Source organism: Hemicordylus capensis, chromosome 3 (assembly GCF_027244095.1).
Source record: "Hemicordylus capensis ecotype Gifberg chromosome 3, rHemCap1.1.pri, whole genome shotgun sequence".
NCBI lineage: Eukaryota > Metazoa > Chordata > Lepidosauria > Squamata > Cordylidae > Hemicordylus > Hemicordylus capensis.
This window is the reverse complement of record NC_069659.1, coordinates 215,678,372-215,704,128: the sequence shown is the minus strand read 5'-3', so window position 1 is coordinate 215,704,128 and position 25,757 is coordinate 215,678,372. Positions and strand designations below refer to the sequence as shown.

At 44.8% G+C, this 25,757-nt stretch overlaps 1 long non-coding RNA gene across 2 annotated transcripts in view; it reads right to left on the bottom strand.

Moving 5' to 3' along the window:
- LOC128352404 (uncharacterized) overlaps positions 1 to 25,757 on the bottom strand; it is a 61,392-nt gene that overhangs the window by 11,785 nt on the left and 23,850 nt on the right. The window contains exon 3 of one of the 2 annotated variants that reach the window (XR_008320383.1): positions 19,059 to 22,180. The exons of the other annotated variant lie outside the window; for it this stretch is intronic. This is a non-coding gene — a long non-coding RNA (uncharacterized LOC128352404). Of the gene's footprint in view, positions 1 to 19,058; positions 22,181 to 25,757 lie in introns of those variants that run through there. 2 annotated transcript variants of the gene reach the window in all.

Genomic DNA, 25,757 nt, shown 5'->3' with positions numbered 1-25,757 from the left:
GGGAATGAGGACTGAATGTGTTGTTTTCCTTTGGGGGGGTGTGGAATTCACCACAAATAGAAATGTAGCATGTCAGTCTCCCAACTAACATTATATTGGAGAAGGAGAGGGAGTTCACCATGTTCACCATCACCAAAGACTCTGAAAGAGAACCCATAATCAGTGATGTGACTGGATGTTCAAATTTTAGTTGCACACAACTGAAAAGGCTAGTAGGGAAAGGCTGACATAGACCAATAAGATTTTTGAGTGGCTGCAGTTTTAGGATGACTTTATTTTTGTCTTAGTTGCCAGTTACCTGGATTTTCTGCATGAGAAATCTGAAGAGATACAAAGGTCATTCATGGTTGCCACCATCTTTATTTCAATTATAAATCTAAGGTACCATTCATAGCCACACTCCAAGATAGTGGTATTCCGAGGGCATGCAGCACCCACTACCATGAATATGGCTTTTCATTCACAGTAGGGTTGGCACCAACATTTCTCCTAAGTGAAATTAAAAAGACAATTTCAGGGTCCCACAAAAGGAGAAACACTCGCATTTTCACAGGTGGTTTCTCCCCTTCCTTAATTCATAAATTATGCACTGCAGTATGCAAGACTGAAAGCAAAACATCACAGTCATGCTATCTAATTTTTCTGTGTGGGTACACCATCCACTTACAAAGGTAAGTAGTGCTCAAAAGGTTTTCCTTGCATATGCAAGGAAAATATTACATAACACCTCTTAGTACTTTATTCACGTAGCCTGGTACTTATCCGAGAGAGTGGATTTTGTGAGAAATTCCTGAATCTACATGATGTTGGATAGTAGGTGAAACACTCCAGTCTTTACACTCAGTCAATTCTGGACCAACCATAAACTGGCCCTTGGTGCCTGAATTGCAAGATTAAAATACAACATAATGTTCTAAGATATTTTGTGGCAATGCTGGTGGTGAAACCTCTAGCAGCGATTGAGAAATGCTACTGAGAAATGCAAATGTCACAGACAGGCAGAAGGATTCCTAACTGTCAGTGACTGAACTGCTCAAATCAGTGCGTAGGGCAAACAGGCTCAGAGATGGTAGAAGAACCAAAGCGCTGGATGATAATGCTACAGAATAAAGGGAGGCTAGAGAATGGATGTAGAGGAAAAGGACAACTGGAATTAAGCAAAGAGGAGAACTGCACATGGCGAGGCAGGAATGAGGAAGGCTGAAGTTTACATGTTTATCTGAAATAACCAACCAAAATTGGCTGAAGGCCTCTAGTATAATGTGCAGTATGGAAAATTTTATTATCATCAATATTTAGTTCTACAACAAAATCAGAAGCAAAACTCCTATGCTGTCATCTTCCACCATCAAGTGAGAGCTGATGTATATATTACCTCTGCTGGGAAGAGCCCCCTAATATTACAGGTGACCTTTTAAGGATTTTCAATCAGAATGATTTCCTGCCACTCCCATTGAAAGTGGCACTAGAACTACTTTCCAACTACGGAGAATCTGGTGCATTAAAAGCAGAAATATTAATCTATTTAGCCATGAATCTTTCCGAATTACACTCTTTTCTCATCTTTGTGATGATAGGGTGCGGGAACAAATAAGTCTATTTCCCCAGAAGCTTTAGGACAAACAATGTTGAATAAAAAAGTTGAGCTAGCCTTCAAAATACAAAAAAATAATAATCAAGAAACATTCCAGCTATTATTTACTTCATGTGCTTATATTGGCATCCCTATCACTGAAAAGCAATTATCCGCTCACTTGAAAATATACTGTACAGTCCTATGTATCCTGCTTCCTCCCACATTATCTCTGAGAAGCAAAATTACAGAGCATTACCTGAAGCATCTCTGACAGCCTTAGCTTTGCAAAAGTTCTAAAAAATTTGTGTGTGTGTATAAAATCCATACTAAGAGTTGCACAAATGGAATTCTTCTGTTCACACAAGGCACAAAGGGTCATTTTAACTGATCCCATATTCACTGATCTTCACTTTGTAGTCCTCTATGCCCTCCAAAAATGTGTCATCACTGAGGATTGGGGGATGCTCAAATGCATATTCTTGGTGATCACAGAAGACTGCAGGAAGAAGGATGGGATCAGTGAAAATCACGCCTCTCCCCTTGTGTGAGTGGAAGAGTTCTATTTGTACAAGTCTTAGTCTGGATGCTTCCTCATGTACATAAAGACATGTAGGGCTCACTGGAGAATCATACAGCCAGGGCTGCTCTTAGGACATGGCAAGCAGGGCAACTGCCCCAGGCCCCACCTTTTTAACCCCCATTAGAATTCACTGGAAGGGGGACCAGCACTGGGTGATCTGCCCCGGGCCCTACATCCCACCAGGGCTCTCTAAAGACAACCCTGCATACAGCTGGCCCCTCTATCATCCCACGAGTTTATGAGGAGGATTTTTATTACATATGAGCTGCAGATATGTGGTAGAACTTCTGGATATATGATAATCTGTATCAACTCTCAGTCACTCAATAATTTTTTAAAAATTGATTAAGTCCCATCAAGTCGGTGTCGACTCTTATTTTATTGATTGATTGATTGATTTGATTTGATTTGATTTGATTTATATACCACCCTTCCAAAATGGCTCAGAGCGGTTTACAATTAAAACAAACCACTAAAACTGTAAAGAGCTAAAACAAATTAAAACAATATAACAACAATTAACGATCCAAAAACATTTTAAAACAACAATTAAACAATTACAGTGATTAAAAGCCCCAAAATTGGGTTAGAATATTAACCTGGACTGGGTTAATGTGGACTCTTAGCGACCACATAGATAGATTCTCTCCAGGATGATTTGTCTTCAGCTTGGCCTTTAAAGTCTCTCAGTGGTACATTCATTGCTGTCATAATCGAGTCTGTCCACCTTGCTGCTGGTTGTCCTCTTCTTCTTTTTCCTACAACTGCTAACTTGGCAAAGAGCCACCTTTTAACGTGGTGATTCTCTTTATTTAGCAGGGGGAGAGTAACTGGCCCTATCTACCCCCAGCACAGTACCTCCAGTGACTGTTGCTGGTGTCTATCTTATGTTTCTTTTTAGATTGTGAGCCCTTGGGGACAGGGATCCATCTTATTTATTTGTTATTTCTCTGTGTAAAGCGCCCTGAGCCATTTTCGGAAGGGCAGTATAGAAATCTAAATAATAATAATGACTTTCCCCAACATTATGGACTTCTCAAGGGAGCTGGGTTTTCACATAAGGTGTCCAAGGTATGAGAGTTTGAGCCTGGTCATTTGTGCCGCGAGTGAAAATTCTGGATTGATTTGTTCTATGATCCATTTGTTTGTTTTCCTGGCTGTCCATGGTATCCTCAAAAGTCTTCTCCACCATTATGGCTACCCTGAATATTCACAAATTTCACTAGCCCGATTGAGACATTATACTATACAAGTGTACAGATGTCTGTACACTCGTACATGTGTTTGTGTGAATGACTGTATCTCTGTTCATTTTAAAAGTGAACCTGGATACAGGCCCTTCAAATGCATGGTACAGATAGGAAGTGTACGGCTGTACCTGAGTTCAGCATAACATGTGAATAACTGTACCAATCTGTACCTGTGTACACTGTACACTCACCATATAAGTGTTGAACATAATATGGGAATGGGCCGAATATTTGCTTTCAAATTAGAATATCAGCACAATTGAACAAATAGGTTTCTATACGGAGAAACAGAACTCTAGATATGTGCATGTGCACCTCACTGGACATTTCCATTTTCAATGGTATTTGGCAACCTTTTATTCCCCAGCTGTTGTTTCTCCTTGACACTATTTTTCCTCCCCAACCCCTCTGCCCTTGGCCTCATTTGTCCTCACTGTCATTTAATCCAGTTAATTAGATGGAAGTATGTGGGAGGAGAACCCTTTTAACTCCATTGAACCAGAAGGATGGGGGACATTTACAGTGGCGGCCAGGGATGAGACTATTTACTAGTATCTATTGAGAGGATGTAATACATGCTTTTGTTATTGTGCATATACTATATGATTCTTCAGATGAAAAATGTTATAATCATTTATTACTACAGTAGTCCAATGAAGATGTGACCTGGTGCATGCTGAGTAATAACTCTTGGGATTCATTTTATTCTGAGCACTTTTGCATCACTGAGCAAATTGATGGAATTATCAATTGTTGTTAACATAAAGTCTGGACAGGCAGTTTGTGGGGAACAGAGAGACAACGACTACAAAACAGAGCTGGAATGAATATTCATAGGGGAGGCTGAACCACCATAGATCCACCATAGTTTAAAATTTGATGCAAATGCATTGACTGGTCAAAAGCATTCACAAACATACGTCTTTAATTTGTAATTTGTACATGATGATTGGTTTGAGTTTCTGCAGATTTATAACACAACGCATGATGAGAAAAGCAAAAGAGTGAACAGCTGCAGTGTAGTGGCATATTAAAGTGCTACATTCTGTAAAGTTCACAAGAGTTACACATTCAGATTTGAATGCTTGCACTGAGAGGTGAGAATCTGCAAGATTAAAATGCCACTGAACTACTGAAAGCTTAGTGCTCAAACAGAACAAAAAACAAAAAACAGCAATGCATGACTATTTCCATGACAAAGATTATTGTATCTGGCAAACATTTGTAAGAAAATGTAACAAATTTAAACTCTGGAAATCTGCTGAAATTAAAGTCCAGCAGGGCTGCAGATAAGGGATGTGTGCAAATTGGTGTTTTCAATTCGGTTTGTACCCGAATCGAATCACTCCCAATTTGTATCGGGGCTGAATCTGGCCAGCTAGCACAGGGGTGATTTGTTTTGTCCACAAATCACCCAAAACAAGTAGATTTGGGTACAAATTGTTTTTACAGGTAGATTTGGGTACAAACTGATTTTCACATTCTTAGTGCAGACAAAGGGACATCTTGAGGATGGGGCAAATCGAGCAATGTTTCCCGGCCTCTGGTGATGGGTGGTAAGTAGCACCCATCATGGACTACCGTCCAACTTACAAAAGAAATTGGCAAGCAGGCGATTTCTAACAAATTTTTAAACATCCCCCCCCCCAAAAAAAACCCCACCAGAGGATCCTATAAAGGGTTTTGTGGAAAGTTTAAAAAAACAAACAAACAACCTTTTGTTTTGGGGTTTTTTTGTTTTTGTTTTAAATTAAACCAAAGGCATCCATGTTCTGCCTTTGTTAATCTGAGATCCAGCAAAACCAGATTGTTAAAGCAGCAACAGCACAGCATACTATACTCAGTGCTGAGAAAAGAAAACCACAAAATCATGGCCCAATGATCTGAAAAGAAATAAAGCTTCTAGACTTTTACCATGAGAAGAACTCTTCTTTATTCTCTTCTGCCTGCCTGTGTCTGGATAACACCATGGCATCAGATTGGTGCTGGGCCCTGGCTGACAGCCTGACACATGGGTCATGGCAGCAGTCCATCATTTCATCAGCCATGGTGGTGGTGTGCATGTATGTATGTCTGCATACGTCAGCAGTACTAATGGGCAGACTGAGACATCTGGGTTTGGGGTTGACAAGGATGGGGTGAACTGAGAGTGGTGTTGCAGTGGGTGGGAGTGACCATGAGACATTCACCCTCCATGACCCGCTCTGGATAACCCAACAGGGTGAGGCTGGCCTTCAGGAAGTCCATCTGTTCTCCTCCAAGTCAGCATCTAAGCATGTGTGATGGGGTGTCACTATGTCCCTGGCCATGGCGAACACCCTCTCGATCATCTCCCAATAGCCTGGCTGATGAGATGAGGCTCTGGGTAACCAGATCACTTGCCCACTGACTGCATCCACCACGCAGGCAACTTCCCCTGCTTGGGAGCAGGAGCAGGTAACTTGCTGGTATGCGAGGACACACCCGGCCTATTGCTGACAGCAGGAGTAGGGACCCCCAGGTGATGCTGTCTCAGGTGCTGCAGCATCCCCAACATCATAAGCTGCATAGGGCCCATCTCCCTGCTGACCTGTGTCCCACAGTGGATGCAGGCAGCATGGTATGGGTCACCAAGGTAGAGCTCAAAGTGGTCCCACACCATGCTGCTATCGGACTGGGACTGTTTTGGTGCTGGTGGTGGTACTACTGCAGCTGCTGGTGCATTCTGGGGACTGCCGCTGCCACTGCTGCCCTTGGTCAAGGGCTGAGAAGGTACAGGAAGTGAAAGTACTTCCTCCTGCTCCTCCTCATTCTCAGACGGGGGTGGGGGTCATATTGTCAACAGGGATGGGGGAGGATGGAGAGAGGGATCTGTCTGGGCTAGCAGCTGACACTTCCTCCTCCGCTGCCAAGGGAAGAGCTTTTTCTCTGACAAGGGAGGACCTTTCCCCTACTTCTACATCAGCTGCCACAGGCAGCTGCACTGCAAGACCAGGCTCCTCCAGAGGAGAGAGCCTGTGCACAACCACATCAGCGGGTATGACTCAAGGAATAGGCCCCTCTTGCCATTGCCCACCATGGCCAGCATTATCACCCCTCCCTCTGCCTGCCACTGTGCTCCTGGCTCTGTCTTGCAACCTCCAGGACATCTTGGGTTTTTAAGAAATTGAAGCCATAACTCTGATAGGAGGGGGAAAGAAGAAGCACTGTGATGGCAGATATTTTTAAAAGGGTGTGTGTGGGGGGGTTGGGGTTGTCTATTTATGCTGTGTGTGCCACACACAGTGATATCTATAGCACTGCAGTGCACACACAGAAGCTAGAAAAATTAAATCCCCCTTCCCCAATAAAGAAGCAGGCTTTATTGGGAAGGCGCTTTTTTTTAGGGGAGTAAGAGACAATCAGGTAAGTGGAAGGGAAGGGGAAGGGGATTACTGTGGGCTTCTTTAATGCAAACCCACCCCTCCAGTCCTACAGTACTTAATCCCTCCCTCCCCCAAACTAGGTCCTATTTAAAGAACTCTCAGTTCTGTAACGTGAACAAGGCAGGGGAGACTCTTACCATGGGCATCTTTGACCTTCCAGTGTCTTCAGCTGGGGTAGGCTAGGTGTTGCTCTCAGAGGCACTCTTGGGCTGAGAAGACACTGGGACTCATCAGCTGAGGGGATGGCAGGTGGACACCAGTCAGGCATCCAACCACCCAATAAATCAAAACACCAAAAACCCAGAAAAAGGTAAAAAGAGAAAGCCTGGCAGGCTGGGCACCAGATAGAACACACCAACCTAAACAAACAAACAAACAAACAAACAAACAAGAATCCAGGCACACAGCAGGTAGCAGCAAAGGTGCAGCTTGGGGCTGCAAAAAGGCATATTTAAAAAATCAACACAGCAGCCATTTATTAAAGCCACTGTGGGCTGGCTACAAGCAATGAGAAAAAAATTCAAAAGAGCACCCAGTTAAAGCCACTGGGACTGCAGGGCAATAAAAATATAGGGGGGGATCAGCACAGCACCCCAGTTATTAAAGTCACTGGGTGCTGACTATAAGCAAAAGGCGGGGGGGGGGGTCCAAAGAAGAAAGAAAATTCAAAAAGCAGCATCCAGGGCATTAACGCTTTCAAAGCCACTGGGACTGTGGGCACAATTAAAAATAAATTGGGGGGGGGGAGGAAGCAGTTATTGTTGGCACTGCAGGAGGGAAAAAATAGAGACAGCTAAGCAGACACTCTCTGTCTCTCTCTAGGGATGTGCAAATTGATTCGGGTACAAATCAATCTGTACCCGAATCTAGCTGATTCGGGTAATTCGGAGACAAAACTAATCACCCTGTGGTCCATTGGCTAGATTCGAGTACTAATCTAATCGCGCCTGATTCAGTTCGAATCAATTCAAGATTCAGATCCCTCCTAATAATTCCTCAAGATTCCCAGCTTTCAATTAAAAAAACCCCACAAAACTAAGCTCTAGCCCTTGTAGAAGTGAAGTTATGGAATAAAATGTGTGGTCACTATTTTTCAAGTGTTTGGATTCTTTGGTGTATAATAACTTTCCCTCAATGAATCCCCATGAGGATTCATTACACACTTTCATTTCTTCGATTAATTTTGACAGTCTTTTTGACACTGCCAAGTGTCAACTGCCATGTGCCAACTACACCCCACTCCCACCCTCAAGGCAGTGGGGTACTACTCCATTTATGTTCTAGGATTGTTTTCAAGTCTTTAGGCTCTTTGATGTCTAATAACCTTTCCTCATAATGAAGAGTCTAAAAATTCCTAAAATATAAACTGAGTACCCAGTTATTTGTGGGTTGGGGGGTAGTTGGAACATGGGATGCCACTAATTCCCCACCCCCACCTGCAACGCTGTGGGATCAAAATTTTGGGGCCTGAAATGGAAAATGGAAAATGGAAAATTTCCATTTTGGGTATAATGGAATATAGGAACATAGGAGGCTGCCATATACTGGTAGCAAATGAGAGTGGATTCATGGTTTGTATTGAAAATCTCATTTGCTACCAGAGAATCTACACTCAGAACACCCCAGAAACAACAGAACCCTGAACCCCATTGGTTAGTAACTCTTGGGGGTGGCTGGCACCCCCTGTTTACTACACTGCCACTTTCTCTGGGCCACCCCAGAGCCCCCTAAGTGCAGTCATGAAGCTGCTGAAACCTCCATTACACCTTATGGGGGAAAACCTTAAAGACGCATAAACTTCAACAAATCACCAAAAATCAGCCCTCTGCCCAAATACCTTGAAAAAATTCCTGTAGCTTCCTTGCCCCCCTTGGGCAGTACCACCAACCCCACACCGCTCTGGGCAACCCCTTTCCCACCGATGTGAAGTGATACAGCTCCATTATACCATATTGGGGAAAATCCTAAAGACACGTAAACTTCAACAATTCACTAAAAACCATTCACCCTTTGCCCAGTCCCTCTGCAATTTGGGTGATAGCCTCCACCCATGAGGCGCTACCACCCTACCCTACTCTTCTGCCCCAGATGCCACTTTATGCCCCAAATCTGCCCCAAAGACACTAAAACTTCAATAATTCATCAAAAATGAATGGAACCGACCAGAGAGAAGGCGACCTTGGATCTAATTCTGAGTGACACCCAGGACCTGGTGCATGATGTCAGTGTCATTGACCCTTTAGGGAACAGTGACCACAGTGCCATCAAATTCAGCATACATGCGGGGAGAGAATCACCACGGATGTCTATCACAGACATTTTGAATTTCAGAAGAGGGAACTTCTCCAAAATGAGGAGTATGGTGAAAAGAAAGCTGAGGGGGGAAATCAGGAGAGTCACCTCGCTCCAGAGTGCATGGAGTTTACTCAAAACCACAATACTAGAAGCCCAGTTAGATTGTAAACCCAAAAGGAGGAAAGGTACCACTAAGTCCAGGAGGATGCCAGCATGGCTAACAGGTACCATCAAGGAAGCCATAAAAGGGAAGATGACTTCCTTCCGAAATTGGAAGGCCTGTCCAAATGAACAGAACAGAAAGGAACACAAACTCTGGCAAAAGAAATGCAAGGTGACAATAAGGGAGGCAAAAAGAGAGTTTGAGGAACATTTAGCCAAAAGTATCAAGGGGAATAACAAAAACTTCTTTAAGTACATCAGAAGCAGGAAACCTGCCAGGGAGGCAGTTGGACCATTAGACATGAGGGAGTGAAAGGGATTATTAAGGAGGATATGGAGGTTGCAGAGAAGCTGAATGAGTTCTTTGCATCTGTCTTCACGGCAGAGGATACTGAGCATATACCTGTTCCTGAACCAGGCTTTTTAGGGATGGAGGCTAGAGAGCTGAGTCAGATAGAAGTGACAAGGGATGATGTTCTAAACTGTCTGGAAAAACTGAAAGCTAACAAATCACCAGGGCCGGATGGCATCCATCCAAGAGTCCTCAAAGAACTCAAATGTGAAATTGACAACCTCCTTGCTAAAATATTTAACTTATCCCTGAAATCTGACTCTGTACCAGAGGACTGGAGAGTAGCAAATGTAACACTGATTTTCAAAAAGGGATCCAGGGGCGAACCGGGAAATTACAGGCCAGTTAGCCTAACGTCTGTTCCAGGCAAATTGATGGAAAGCATCCTCAAAGATAAAATTGTAAAGCACCTAGAAGAAAAGGCCCTGCTGGGAGTGAGCCAGCATGGCTTCTGCAAAGGTAAATCTTGCCTCACCAACCTTTTGGACTTCTTTGAGAGTGTCAACGAGTGTGTGGATCAAGGTGATCCATTTGACATAGTCTACCTGGACTTCCAAAAAGCTTTTGACAAAGTTCCTCATCAAAGACTCCTGAGGAAACTTAGCTATCATGGGATAAAGGGACAAGTACATGTGTGGAATGCTAACTGGTTGAAAGACAGGAAACTGCTGTTGACTTTTCTACTTTTGCTCTTATTGCATTTGTTCTTAGTGCCTGTTCTTGTGCAGCCAGTATTAAGCCCTCTGTTTCTTTCTTCAAGTTGCCATTCTTAAGCCATTGCCAGGTCTTGGTGATGTCTGATTTTTCACTTATATTGTGCAAATATTGACCATGCAGTGGCTTATTTTTTCAATTTTTATGCTCGGTTCTTGACTTGTTCTTTCTTGTAGGCCTGGTTTATTTCATTGGTGTTGAATAGTTTCGCATTATTGACCATTTGAAGTGCATCTTCTTCACTGTCCTTGATATATTCTTCAAGGCCTCTTTTCTCCTCCTCTACTGTTTGATGCACTTGCAGCATTCCTCTTCCACCTAAGCTGCGAGGGAGGTAGAGCCTATCTACATCACTGCGGGGGTGCAGAGCATGATTGATGGTCATTATTTTCCTGGTCTTACAATCCATCGTCTCTAGCTCTGCCTGGGTCCAGTCTATTATTCCTGCAGTGTATCTGATAACAGGTATAGCCCAGGTGTTTATGGCTTGTATGGTGTTCCCGCCATTGAGTTTGGACTTGAGGATTTTTCTAACTCTCCTGATGTATTCACTTCCAATTTTTCTTTTAACTTCAGTGTGTGCGATGTTATCAGCCTGGAGAATGCCCAGGTATTTGTAATGTTCTTTCTCTTCCAGGTTCTTGAGGTTGCTTCCACTGGGCAGTTCTATTCCTTCTGTTTTTTTTATTTTCCCTCTGTTCATTATTAATGCAGCACACTTGTCTAGTCCAAACTCCATTGCTATATCGCTACTGAATATATGGACAGTGTTTAGCAGTGATTCGATTTCTGACTGGGACTTTCCATACAACTTCAGATCGTCCATGTACAGCAGATGGTTGATTTGACTTGATGTTTTAGATGTTTGGTATCCGAGGCCTGTTTTGTCAAGTATTTGTGAAAGTGGGGTCATGGCGATTACAAACAACAGAGGGAATAGTGAGTCCCCTTGGAAAATGCCTCTTCTAATACTAACCTGTCCAAGTGTCTCGCCATTGATTGTTAACTGTGTACTCCACATGCTCATTGCTTTATTATTAGCTGTACCTGCCAAGAAATGAAGGTGGATGTGGAATGTCAAATGTTACAAGTCAGACAGTCTGTTGAAGAAGAAAAATGAGCATTGATACATCAATACATCAATGAAAGCCAAAAAAAAATGCTACAGGAAGAGAGTAAGACAGGACTGTTGAAAATAAAGGAACCAAAGGATGAATACAAAAAACAGCAGATGAGGAATCGACAAGAAAAATGGCACAACAAACCATTGCACAGTTAGTTCTTTAATGACATACAATCGAAAGTCAACAATAGCACAACATGGCAATGGTTAAAGAAGGAGACATTGAAGAAAGAAATGGAAGGTCTCATTTTTGCAGCCGAGGAAGAATAACTACAAACAAATGTTATAAAAGCAAAAAATGATAAGACCCAGAAAGACAGTAAGTGTCAATTATGCAAGGAAGCGGATGAGACAGTTGAGCACCTTGTATGCTGTTGTAAGAAATTGTGCAGACTAATCATAAGGAAAGAAACAACAAAGTTGCTGCAATGATCCACTGGTGCTTTTGCAAGAATTACAAATTGCCAGCAAGCAAGAATTGGTAGAATCATCTGATTGAGAAGGTCACAGAAAATGAAGAGGCAAAAGTCCTTTGAGATTTTCAAATACAAACTGATAAGCATTTAGCACACAACATGCCTGATCTGACAGTCATTGAGAAGAATCAGGTTCTGATAATAGATGTTTCAATCCTAGGAGATAGACAAGTTGATGAAAAACAATTGGAGAAAATAACTAAATATAAGGACCTTCAGATTGAAATTGAGCAGCTCTGGAAAAAGAAAACAATAGTGGTGCCAATAGTGGTTGGTGCCCTTGGTGCAGTACCAAAAGAACTTGAACACCATCTCAACACCCTGGGCATCAATAAAATTACAACACATCAGCTACAGAATGCCACACTACCCGGGGCAGCACAAATACTATGGCAATATCTTTAATTATCCTTTAGTTATCCTTGACCCTTGGAAAGGGCCTGATAATTAAAGTACCAAATCCAATCAATAACATTTGGTAGACTGTGTGTAAATAGCATAATAATAATAATGGCTTTCCAAGAAAAAATTCTCAAATCAGTTTACATAGTAAAAATGAAGATTATTCCTTATCTCCAGAGGGCTCACAATCTAAAAGAAACATAGGGGAACACCTATGATAGATAGATAGATAGATAGATAGATAGATAGATAGATAGATCAAATTTGTACACCACACAGACTTTCGTCTCTGGGTGGTTAACAGCAAAATAAAAAGGTGTTTCATTTCTCATCCAAAGAAATGAGAGCTAGCACTTTCAAAGGTGGGGTTACCAACTCTGACTTAAACTATTCCTGGAGATTTCCTCCCTGCCCCCAATATTTTTCACAATATAAAAACCATTAAGATCTCCAGGATTGCTTTTCATTACTATCGAGAGATTGATGCTGGTTCCTAGAGAGTTCATGTCAGTCTTGGGTAGGCAACCCTATTAAAAGATTAAACTTTATAGCTGTTGCATGGCCATTTCTCCTTCTCCAACCATCCCCACCCCCACCTCCCCACACTCAGTAACATTTAGTAAAACAAAACCAGTGATCATTTATATTTTTGTGCTGTAAGCTTTCCATTCCTGCAAGTGGCATCCCAAAAAAAAAAAATGAAACAGGAGTGGAGAAACTCACAGCTAAATGACATCATATCATACTGTAGAATTAGGTAGGAAGGAAGAGATACTGGCCGCATTCAGATATAGTGGCTAACCAAAGTTAAACATGGTCAAGATTGTAACTCCATTATGTTTGAATGTGTGAACGTGCAGTTATGTGCTGAAAGTGACCTACGATTTGCCTCGCCAAACTCCAATTTGAACCTTTTTGTTATCTCTAAGGTTTGCAGCCAAGAGCTGAGATTTTGCCACTGAAACATTACATCCGATTCATGGCACTGCTATAACCTTGGTTTCACACTGATTTTCAAACTGCAACCATAGAGGCAGTGGCAAGGACCCACCCACGGATGTGGCTGCTCCATGCTTTCAGCGCTTCTCACTGGTAGCCTCTCAGAAAACCAGCCTTAACCCTGTCAGCTATGCAGCTATGGAGTCATCATGCCCCATTCCAAACTTGTCAGCCTGACAAGCTTCACAGTCCCTCAGGGGAATTGCCAATTTCCACTTTGTCCCTTGTTCCTCCCACCTTGCAAGTGGTAGGGCAATGGCACAGGATGATAAGACGGGCACTAAGTGCTTTGCTCTCCCAGAAGAGAGCAACACTCACATATGCACAAGCACTCCAAGTGGTAACATAAGCAGGCACCCCATCACTCTGTCATGAGGAGAGCCAATGGCAGGGTGGTGGTGGTCCAGGATCAAGTATAAAAGGCAGACCCAGACCCAAGCAGGGAATCTGGAGCAGCAAAGTTGTTTTTTTATTTTCACATAAAGTTTGGGGAAGAGTGGCCCAGCCCCTTTCCCAGGTGGGGATATTTGCACCCTAGTCTTGCTCATGAGAAGAACCATCTGTGAGGACTAAGTGCAAAAGCACAGGATGGCATCCCCATTGTACGGGAAATTGCTATTACCATGCCCTATCCCACGGCCTAGCCCGTTATCCCATGGATTAAGGGGAGCAAGTGAAGATGCTCTATGCAGGAAAGCCATGGGGATGGGTACTTGGGCAAGTGCTGCCTGGTCTCAGTGACTGCTGCTAAGCTGCTGTCAAACCCTGCACCTTACCAGCCCACACGCTCATGTGGGGATGTGCACTTCTACTCACAGCACCGAAGGCTAAGCCCCATGTCCCAGGCCAGCTGAAAACTTGGGTTTTCCGGGAATCCCTGCACTGGGAGATTTGCATACGGTGCAACGCTGGACTGAGCCCAGGAACTTTGGACACATTTAAAGTTCCACGCCCAACCCCTGTGTCTACACTGTCCACATAAGTGGGTAGGCCCTGGCAAAGGGCCCCCCTCACGGCAGGTATAGCCAGCATGAGCATGAGCAGGGGATCACCTCTCTAGCTGTGAAGAGGGGGGTCCTGTCTGGGTTTGAGGGGCTGCTGCAAGCAGGGATTCTGGAGCAGCCAAGTTCTATCCTTTTCACAGAAAGGTTGGGGAAGGCGGCCCCAGCCCCTTCCCCTTTTAGGGGTTTGTGTCCCACAGGGGTACTCATGATCAAGGCCATCACCAGGGTCGAAATGGGTAAGCTGAAATCTTTCTTCAAAGATACAGCCACCCAAGCCGGGGTGAACTGGCCAGGCATGAGAGGGAACAGCCATGGGGATACCCCACACACAACTCATGAGAAGGACCATCAGAGAGGAGGGGAAAGAATTGCCCAGACAAATCTGAAATGATGCCAGACAGCAAAACATCCCCTTCTCCCATGAACACCTCCCTCATGAGTGTGTCAGGCTATTGGGGTGCAAAATAGAGTCAGGTTACTGTGTGCATCAGAGCTGTGGGGAGGGGTACCCAAGAGCCTGCTGCAAAACCATGCCTCCTGCCAGACCACCCATCCATGTGTACATGTGCACCCTTGCCAGTGACCCGGAACAGCCACCCTGCAGTGCCAGGGTGGCCAAATAATGTGTGCTCCCCTCGCCCGTGATTCTCTGCACCTGCAGATCTGCATATGATGTGATGACAGACCACAACCCAGGATTATGATTGGGTTTAAATGTCAGTCCCAGTGTCTCCCCCCACGCTTACATGCATGCATCTGGGCAATGACAGATGGAGCATCTAGATATCCTTTGGGTGCATGAAAGTCTCCATAAGGAATGAGGGTGAGGGTGGAGAGGTTTAGGGGCATCTGTTCTCTATTTTACACCAAAAGAGTGGGGAAGTGTGGCCCAACCCAGGCTTACTCATGAGCAGGGCTGGGGCAGCAGGATCAGCATTGATCCAATTTTTGGAGAGATTCTTCTTCTGGTATAAGGATGGGTACCAGACCCAGCACAGACAGTGCCTGCTCATGGGAGATTCAGGCCATGGGTGCTCTAAGTTAGCTGTGTTGCTGTGTGTTGGGAAGTGGTGGGCAGGAGAACCCTGATACTGCTTTCCTGATTCTGGTGACAGTGGCTAAGTTGTTCTGGAAACATGCCCCCTACCTGGCCATCCACACCTGTGCACAGGTGCACAACCAAACATGCACGGTTGTGCTCAGCATGCCCCCTGCAAGACTGTGGCCAAACACAGGTGACATGGTGATGCTTTCCCCACAGTCTGGCCATGAAGTTGGCTGAGATCAGCCTCTGAGGCTGAGCAGCCAGGAGGGGCTCCCCTTTTCTGAAACTGGAGTTTGCCAGGCTGCAGTTTGTTGAATGTCTGTAGGACGATTTGGAGTTCCAAATCGAAACCTCAGCCATGTTTACCTCCAGTTAGTTGTTACGTCTGAATGCAGTTGCAGTGTGGCTTTCAGTGGCAGCCATGTGGTTCTCATAACTAGCTTGGGCTTGAAATCAAATCACATGACCCTTGTTTTATCCCTTGCCTGAAGGCTGTTGTAAATGAATGCAGATAATATATAATAAAACTATTACTCAATAGAAAAACTTAATTTGACTACTTCCATTCAGCAAGCCTTAGAGCAACTGAACAGCAATTTAAGTGACTAGAGTTGTTGGCTTCCATAGTTTTCTACATATTTTATCTGGATTTCCACTCCTTTGTATTTCCAATATCTGTGCTGCATCCTGTACACATCAAGAATAACTGGTAATCATTTTGGAATAAGGGTAAAACCATTCCTGAGTTATAACCTAGAAGTGTCAGAGACCAAGTCTCTGGTCTCTGATAATCAATGAATCAATGTGGGCTATCTCCTTTAGATAAACAAACAAACAAAAACAACAACTCCACATTTCCCAGAACATGATAAATATTGTTTTATCTAGACCTATTTGGTTTCTGGCCAGGGCCAATCGCTTTACAAAGCTTCTATAGAGCAGCAATTCCCAAATTGTGTATTTTGATATAGCACCCTTCCCAGAGCATTGTGGGAGGAAAAAAACCATAGCAGATGGTTGGAGCTGGCTGCTGTGAAGAGATCCACTGCTGCTACCATCACTGCCAAAGCAGCAGCAAACAAAACAGTTTAAATGCAGGGGGAGGACCTTTATTGCTGACAACCCAGAAGGTTCTCAAAAAATTTCTCAGCCTTCTCAAAAATATGCTGAAATGGCATCTCCACTTTTGTCACCTGTGAACAGGGCAGCAAGAATGGGCATGGGGGTGGGCTGGCTCATACCTAAGTCTTACAAGTCTTCAGAAGCGGTGAAAATACCCAACAAGGAAAGAAGAACTGTTCTTGTAGTTAAGAGCCACCTAATTAGGAGCCACCAGGGCTAGAAGCTGAAACTCTCCGCTCTTTGGGTGGCTATCCCATGAAGTGGAACTGTATGTTGGTTGGAACATTGCACAAGAAACTTTTCTCATGCTTTGGGATGGCCCTGGCCACCCAGGCTGACCATTGGTCTTTCCCAAGCGGAAGAGCTTATACAAGGTGACTTGTATGGGCTCAGTCTTTGTCTGAGCAACATTTGTCTCCTGGCTCTGGCTCTTGACTTTTCGCTCATCTTCTGTCTCCCAGCTCCACTCTGCCCAAGGAGCAGTGGCAGAATGTGGGAATCCAGCTGCTCCTTCATGGTTCATTTTTTTATGCATGCAGCTTTCAGTTCTCTTGAGATCTGAGAAGCAGTGAGTACAGGGACAATCTAGTGTGCCTTAGGGCAGTGCTTCTCAATTTTATTTAACTTGGATCCCTGTCTAAATCTACACTTTCTGCCCTTCCCCAATCTAGTACTAATTGAGCACTCAGGAATCCTTGCACATCGTGGACTGGGTCTCATGATCAGTGAGACCCGGTTTTGTCTGGTGAGCGGGAAGAGCAGGCTAAGCCCGCTCTCCCCGCTCACGAGCGAGAAGAGAGCCCTGGGCAGCCGGATCGGCCACCCACACAATGGCTGGCTCCGAGACGGAGCCGGCGGGGGGTGGGGGGAGCAGGGGCCATGTGGCCCCCTCAAGCCCCAGTATGCCCTGCGCACCGCGGCTACTCACGATCACAAAAAGCAGGTTTGCAGGAGCGCTTGATCTGCAAACCTGCTTTTTGCCAGGGCTTCTTGAGCGGGTTAGCTGCTCCAGAACCACCAGGCTCGGCTGCGAGCCCAGTGTTTCTGACAACCAACAAAAATCGGACTAGCCTCTGCTAGCCCAATTTTTGTTGGTCGTGAGAATAGCCCCAGTATTATGTGGGCTGTATGCTACAGAGCACATATTTCTTCAGTGAATTTCCTTAACATAGGGCAAGGAATCTCTCCTTATCACAGAGTAGGTGGTGGCTACAATGTTAAGCTTCAGCTGCCAGGGAGAGGAAGTGTCTTCTTTCTTGGAAGTTCATCTCTCATAGGTTTCTCTTGCTCGATCTGTCTTGCACCTTCCTTAGAGGAAGCAATGGCTTCAGTGTCAAACCTTGTTTGACAGCAGAAGTCTCCTCAATATGTTTCCATATCTTCTCTTTGCTTGGAATGCAACACACCCTTTAGGAGTAGCAAATCGAACCAGGGAAGGGACACACAACAGTTAGAAAACTTAGGTCTTAGGAATCATATGGTTCCAAATCATGGGTGTGGATGTGGGTAAGCAAAGTGGATCTTGAACACTGGCAGTGTTACACTGCACAGTGTTGCTACACCTCATGCCTCACCAGCAGCATCTGAATCAGGCCTGAGAGACCATGGCTGCATTTGCACATAACATTATTATTATTATTATTATTATTATTATTATTATTAATAATTCGATTTCTATACCACCCTTCCAAAAATGGCTCAGGGCGGATAACAAAGAGAGATAACAAATAAATAAGATGGCTCCCTGTCCCCAAAGGGCTCACATTCTAAAAAGAAACATAAGACACACACCAGCAACAGTCACTGGAAGTACTGTGCTGGGGGTGGATAGGGCCAGTTACTCTCCCCCTGCTAAATAAAGAGAATCACCATGGTAAAAGGTGCCTCTTTGCCCAGTTAGCAGGGGTAACATGAAACCGGAGGTCCCTTCACCTCCAATTTTGGGAGCTCTACATCCGAATGCGGGCAACTGGAGTTAAGCAAGAAAATGGACCTGCAGTTTCCCTCCCCAGACTCCCATCTATACCTTCAGTTCTGAGTGGAGTTTCACCACCTTGAACTCCGGTTGCGCAATGCCAGTATTACATCTGCACACCGGCACCACAGTTTTCCCTTTATGCAACCAGAGTTGAGGAAGGAAGCTCCTCCCTCTCTCCAGCTGCTATTGACTTCCAGGGCTGTCCTTCATTAAAGAAGGAAGCCCTGGAAGCCAGTTCCCCTCCTCTCTGCAGTCAGTGATACTGCAGAGGGGGAGCTCTCCAGTATGATGAATACGGACAGGAGAGTGGGCAGGTGGGGGGCAGGGTTTGCCTGGAACCACAGGTTCCACATTACATCTGAAGGCAGCCACAGTATTCCGCAGAGCCACCAAAGCTGAGATTGAACCCAGTTCTCACAGTCTAGCCACTAGTACACATGACCAAAACAAAGAATGCAATGCAATAAAATAAAATAGAGTCATTTCTGAATTTTATTTCTGAACAACAACAAAAAATCTGAATATATCCCCTTTGTCTCTCTACTGGCACTAAAAATTACCCAAAGCTGGCTTTCACTTTGCAAATAGATGTACAGATTGGTGGGAGACTTTTTTAAAAAAAAAACAAACTTTGCAAGTTTTGCTCATGGCAAATCATTCAAACAACCCACTTGCTATGAGAATAGACTGGGGATTGGCCTTCAGAGATGGTTGCTCAGAGGAGCAAGCTATAGTTAATGCAGACAAGTTCCTTGCAAGAGAATTTTTGAGAAGTATCTCTGAATGCTTTACCAGAGTCTGGCACTTAGTTAATTAAAACTGGGAAGGCAGACATGACATAAAGCAGTATGTTTCAATCTAATTTATGACCATGCATGATGATGAGACTGTATGAAACTCAAAGCTGGGCATGCAAAGCATCCCTGTGGACCATATACTATTAGAGCAGAAGGCTGTGATGGAACCAATATGCTGTAATTGAATCATTGTCACAGATGCTTCCACACTGACATGAATGTGCTAGTAATTCTTTATTTGTTCACTTCTACCAGCCATACTTTGGGGTGGCAGGGAGGAGGGAGAGAGAACGAGAGAATGTGAATTACTTATGAACAAAGCATTCATACCCTGCACACATATTTGAATATGCACATTCAAATTCTGCTGCAAAGAAATCCAGATTTTAAGAGAATGCCACAGATAATCACTGATTCAAGTGCAGAGCTGCCATTTAGCTTCTTAGGAATATACAGACCTCCCCCTACCCAAGAAATTACATTTGTCTTACAGGAACTCATTTGGCATTCCTTGACAATTGTCAGATGTTTCACCTTCCAATGAAACTTGTTATTTATTTCAAATTTCACTGTGGCTGTTCACACAGTCATTTGAATCTAAGTTTAATGTTGGTCACTGACATTAGCGTGATTGTGTGAACTCACACCAATGTGAGATTCATCTTGAGCCATAAACCACCATGGCATGAGTTCAAACGATCAAATCAATGTGAGTAACCCATATTAAACCTAGATTTGGATGACTGTGTGAACCAGGCCTGTGCGTGATATTTTGGTGCCAACCCTTGCAATGTGCCAAAGCCCTGGGGAAAATTTCATTTGTCTTAAAGAAACTGGTTTGACTTCCACTAAAAATTCCCAGATCTTTCTCCTTGAGAGGAACCTTGCCATTTCCTTTGATTTGACCTTTTTCAAAAAATTCAGTGTCAATCCTATGGTTCATTGCTTATGTTAATTTACACCAGCAGTGTCTGACTCAGAACACATATAATATTCAGTAACTTTTGGGCACAAGAGCTGCAGTAACATATATTAGCTACAAAGCATGCTAATGGTATCAGAGCTGCAGGGCACTCCCCAGAGGAGAATAGACCTTATGAAGGAATGAACTAAAGGATCGATGAGTAATCCTGGGCTTATAGATGACGGAACTAGACCGGACCATTCCACAAGTAGCAGACTTTGTTAAACTGCTGTTGTTTTCAAATTTATGCTAGTCTGCTCTTTCTCCCATTTGAGCAGTAACAATGATAATGGATTCCCAAAAATCAATAATTAAGATTCAGTAGCCAATTCCACTGTCAGCCAGGATTGTTGCAAAGCAGCCACAATATGTCATTAAGACATGGGCTTGAGGAAAGAAATTATATATGGGGGCCATTCACACGATCTACCAGGTGGGTGGAGGGAAGGCTTCGCAAACCTTGCCTTCTCCCAAGATGATCATCCTGTCCTTGGTGGGAGTGTGCTCTGCACTTGCACATGATCCAGCTGCTCCGTATATCGTGGAACAGAGTGAATTGCTCATTATCCCGGCCACTAGGTATCCCACTGTGCACCACACACCGAGCGTGGTGCACTAGGTGATTTCACCAGGGGATGGGCGCTTTAGGTGCCTATCTCTGTGTCAGCGTGAGCTGCAAGAAGCCCACACTGACACATGATCCTGGCAGCCGGGTTAAGGGAACTTATCTTCAGCTAAGAACCAGGCTTCAGCACTGGGTTTGGAACTGTGGCACCAACAGGATCCACGTGGATCCCAGCAGTTCTCACAGGCAGCTGCCTAAGCCTGGGCTTGGCTGCTCGTGAGAACAGCCTCATGGAGTTTTTGTGAAGTGGGCAACATAGACAAGATGACAAAGTTTGCAGTTGTTAGCAAAGGGAACAAAAAAGGCATGTTGAGCTCTCTTGGAAAATTTGTAGGATAGTTTAAATATTTTATTTATTTTGTGGGGAATTTATATTGTGGGGAATATCTGTTGTGAACAACTGAGAATTTAGAGATCTCCCTTACTGAGTAATATGGTTGAAATGGATGCCTAGAAGCAAAGCAATTGTGTAAACGAGGTTATTTAATTGTTACAATGAGCTAGACCATTGGGCCAAATGCATGACCAGAAAGGCAAACACACACAAAACACAAAAATGGTGACACAGTGGCTGACATCCAGACTAATGACACACCAGCAGAATAGCATTTCCCATCACAAAAGAGGAGGGGCCATTTTCAGCTATACTTCCTTCTATCTGTAGCCCCCCATGCCTGCTGAAAATATGTCCCAGGGGACATAAGAGGATGCCAGGTGAAGAGGAGTTGCTAAATATCACCCCTCCTTGCCTGATGGAAAACATTCTTCTACCAGTGCACTGTTTGTCTGGATGTTAGTCACTGGTTTTACTGAAACACATTAACAATGATTTATTAAGGCACTAGATCGCACACATACACAATGATGTCATGTATATGTCATCCCTGAGGGGAAGAGGGGTGTGTGTGTGCCGAGAACATATATTTTATCCCAGTTGGGCCTCTTGCCAACCAAAGTGAATGCCTATAGTCCCAGGCTAAGCTAGGCCGAGATTAGTCCAGACAAGTAAAAAATGAAGGAGGGACTCTTTTCTCCCCCTTTTTTGCAAAAAGGAAAGGAAAGGAAAGGAAAGGATACTCAATCGTTGACATCAAGTCAAGGCACACACTGAAGTAGAGGTCCAGACTCCAAAAAACAGTAGCACGTACAAAAAGCAAGCAAAAAGATACAAAACACAGTTCCTCTCTCTCCAGGAATACAGCATGCATAGAAGATGTTTCCATCCCTGTTGTTTTCCAACGAGTGCCAACGTGGCTTTTCTTGGGTCACAATGGCTCTGCTCAGGCCCCACTGTCCATTTTAGATCAAACACCTACCAAAAATTGAAGGCTATCCATAACAATGGGTTACAAAGTGATAAAAATATATACATAAAAATGCAAAGCAATTCCTAACAGCCAACATGTCTTATTCCATCTCCCTCCCTATCCTTCCTCCTGCCCTTCTATTTAAAAAGCTTTAAAGTTTTCAAGCAAAGCCATAGCTATCTGGGGATCCAACAAAGTAGCCAGAAAAAGGAAAAATAGGAGAGAGGGTGGGGGTTAAATGGAGAAAAAGGCATTTGAGGAAACTAAGAAAGATGAGAATATGGAGTAAAAGATAAGGAACAATACTTCCAAGGAAGTTTCCTCAAGAGGAGGAATGTCGCCTCTCTCACCTTCTCTGTCTCTGAATGCCCTGTCTCTTCACATTTTGTATGTTTTCTCTTAACCAAGGGACTGAACCCAAATGTTTAATGATTTGATTCTGTTTTTGAGACGTGTTAATCAGGAATGTGAAGATGCTGTCTGAAAAAATTCTGAGATGTTTCTCCTTGGGAAGAACCCTGAAATTCTCTTCAAATTTCAATTGCTCCATGGGAAGAATTCCTGAAATTCATCTTTGAATTTCACTTTGGAGACATTTCAGTTCCAAGAAAACATGAATCTGAACTAGGGGTGTGCATGTCAGCATTTCTGCATTTCATTTTCGGCCGAATTCGAGCACCCACCCCCACTCGGCCAGGGCCCGAAATGAAGCCGCCCAAACCCCCCAAATTTCATTTTCGTAGCTGAATTGCTCCAAATACGAAACCGAATTGACTGCTGCCTATCTCCCTTCCACTTCCCCCCTCCCTTCCGCCCCAGTCCATTCTCCGTTTCTCTTTTCTCCTTCCCTGCAGTCCATTCCCTGCCTTCTGTTCCTTCCCCGGTCCATTCTCCTATCCACTCCTGCAGCTTGCCTCCCCGCCCCTGGCAGTGCTTTGTCTCCCCAGCGCCAGGCTCCCTCCTTCCCTCCCCGCCATTTTCGCCCATCCACCTCCTCTGCCAGGGCCTGCCCACTGCTGCCGCCTCCTCACCCCGCCTTCCGTCAAGTGTGCCACCCTTGGTTGTGACAATTGTGCCCTTTTCCGCCACCTGTACTAAGGAGCTCTCTGGTCAGCAAGCTCCCAACCCTGTCCCAGTCACTTAGGAAGGAACTCCCTGCCACATTCAGTCCTGCAGTGCTTTCACCTGCCAATCAGGCCTGAAGGGCGGGAAATTCAAAACGAAGTCAGGGAAGAACTAAAGGGAGACTTTGGCGATTGCAAAACAGGTCCAAATATCTTCCCAAAATACAAAGCTTTGTTTAAGAAATGGAGTCATTTCAATTTAATGAAATGAAAAAGTCATTTCGATTTAATGTACAAAAATCTTCATTTTGTTATTTTTCATTTTCGTTAGGTGTACAAAACATCCAAAAGTACCATTTTTGGACACAAAATGTTTTGTACCTGAATCAAAATGCACATCCCTAATTTGAACAACCCTAAACTATGGCATGATCTACGAGACACTGGCTGACATCCTGACTAATGAAGTGAGCATGTAAGGATGCTCTGGGGGGATGTTCCAGGTGCTCTCACACAGCTCCCTCAGACCTCTTGCTCACCTGCTGTTGTGCCACAGGACTCACATTTCCAAAGGCTAATTTGAAAACACTTGTAAAAGTATTCTGCAAGATCAGAAACACATCACTGAGGGTAAGTAACAAGTTCCCAATCTTGCAGATAGGGATGTGCGGTTCGGTTCGGATCCGGACCGGTTCATCCGAACCGGTCCGGATCCAGCGGCTCGATCCCGGACCGAATCGGGCCCTTCCGGGGACCGAGCTGGAACGAATTCGAGCCGGTTCGGTACCGAACCGGCTCGGGTTTCCCGAACCGGTTCGGGAATGAAATTGAGTCTCTGGAGTGTCTCTTTAAAGTTCCAAGTGTGTCCTCCATTTTGTGTCTCCTTCCCGAAACTTTTGCTCCTCCTTGCATCCATTTTGTGATGCTATTTCCAGGCATTGTATTGGCTGCGCTATTGATCCTTGATTGGCCAGAATGAGTCCTTTGGTCTGGTAGGCTGCTTGGCTGTTGCACTGTTGAGAGCTGGCACCCTGTTGGCCGTGGGGGGAGTGCAAAGGTGGGGGCTCCCAAAGGAGGGAATTTCAAACCTATATAAACCCAAGCCTCTTCTCTGGAAACTTCTCTTGGCTGCAGTTGTGGGATCATCTCTGAGACCTGCTTGCCCTTTGCTGGCTGCTCTGGTGTCTCTGTGAGTCCTGACTGTGTCCTGTGTCTCTCTGTGTGTGCTCTGTCTAATCCTTTGTCCACCTGCCCTTTGTGACTCTCTGTGTGTCTCCTCTCTCTGTCTGTCTCTTGTCTGTATACTGTGTGTTACTTCACTTTACTTTCTTCTTAATTTCCCCCAATTTTCCCTGTTCCTTGTCTGTCTGCTTTTCTCCCCCCCTCCCCCCCTTTCCCTTCTCATCCTTTGGGCCTACCCTCCCCCTCCCCCACTCCCACCCACTGCATCCTCATTGCTTTAAATCTTCTTCCATTAATTATTGCTCTTTGTCCTGCCTTGTTGTTGTCCAACTTTTTGATTTTCACATTGCATTCCATTGGTTTCAGTTATATATTGCTTGCTGGTTTTGCTTAAATTGTACCATTTTGTTTGTTTCTGCTGACTGCTGCTCCCCTGCGAGTTGGTTCCCTGAATCCCTCCCCCCCACCCCCAGAGGATTCTGTTGTTGTTTCTTGTTGTCCCATATAATCAGTTTTGGTTCCCTGCTCCAAACTTGCCCCTCCAAGTCCAACCACACCCCACCCCAACCCCACCCCATCCAGCCTTCTCCCAAGTTTGCTGCTGCCAAACCGAGTCCAGTTTTCTTTGCTTGGTTCCACTTATTCATTTGCTATTATTAATTTGCAGCAATTGTGGTTTCATTGTCTCTGTTCACTTAGTGGCCCCCCTCAGAGTCTGTGTTTGGTTCCCCCTCCCCACACCCCCACCCCCAAGTTTTTTCTGCTGGTTATAGTCTTTCTTTTAATTTTTTTTTTTAACTTCTGGCTTGTGTTCTCTTGATATATATTGCTTTATATATTTTGCTACCCTCCTCCTCCTCCTCCCCCCCCTGCCTGCCCCCCCCACCCTCCCTCCTCCCAGACCCTACCCTAGCCCAGGCCCAGCTCCTCCCCCAACCACCCCATCCAGCCTAATCGCTGCTGCTGCCCGAGTTGTTCCAGTTTCTCCTTTGCTGTTTGTTGTTGCCCCCTCCCCTTCCCCCCAACACCCCTCTGCCACACACTAGCCCCCAACCACACACACCCTCTCTGCTCCCCCCACCCCACCTCTTTTTCTCCTTGCCCCTGACTCTCTCCACTCACCCCAGGCCCCCTGCCACACACTAGCCCCCAACCACACACACCCTCTCTGCTCCCCCCACCCCACCTCTTTTCCTCCTTGCCCCCGACTCTCTCCACTTACCCCAGGCCCCCTGCCACACACTAGCCCCCAACCACACACACCCTCTCTGCTCCCCCCACCCCACCTCTTTTTCTCCTTGCCCCCGACTCTCTCCACTTACCCCAGGCCCCCTGC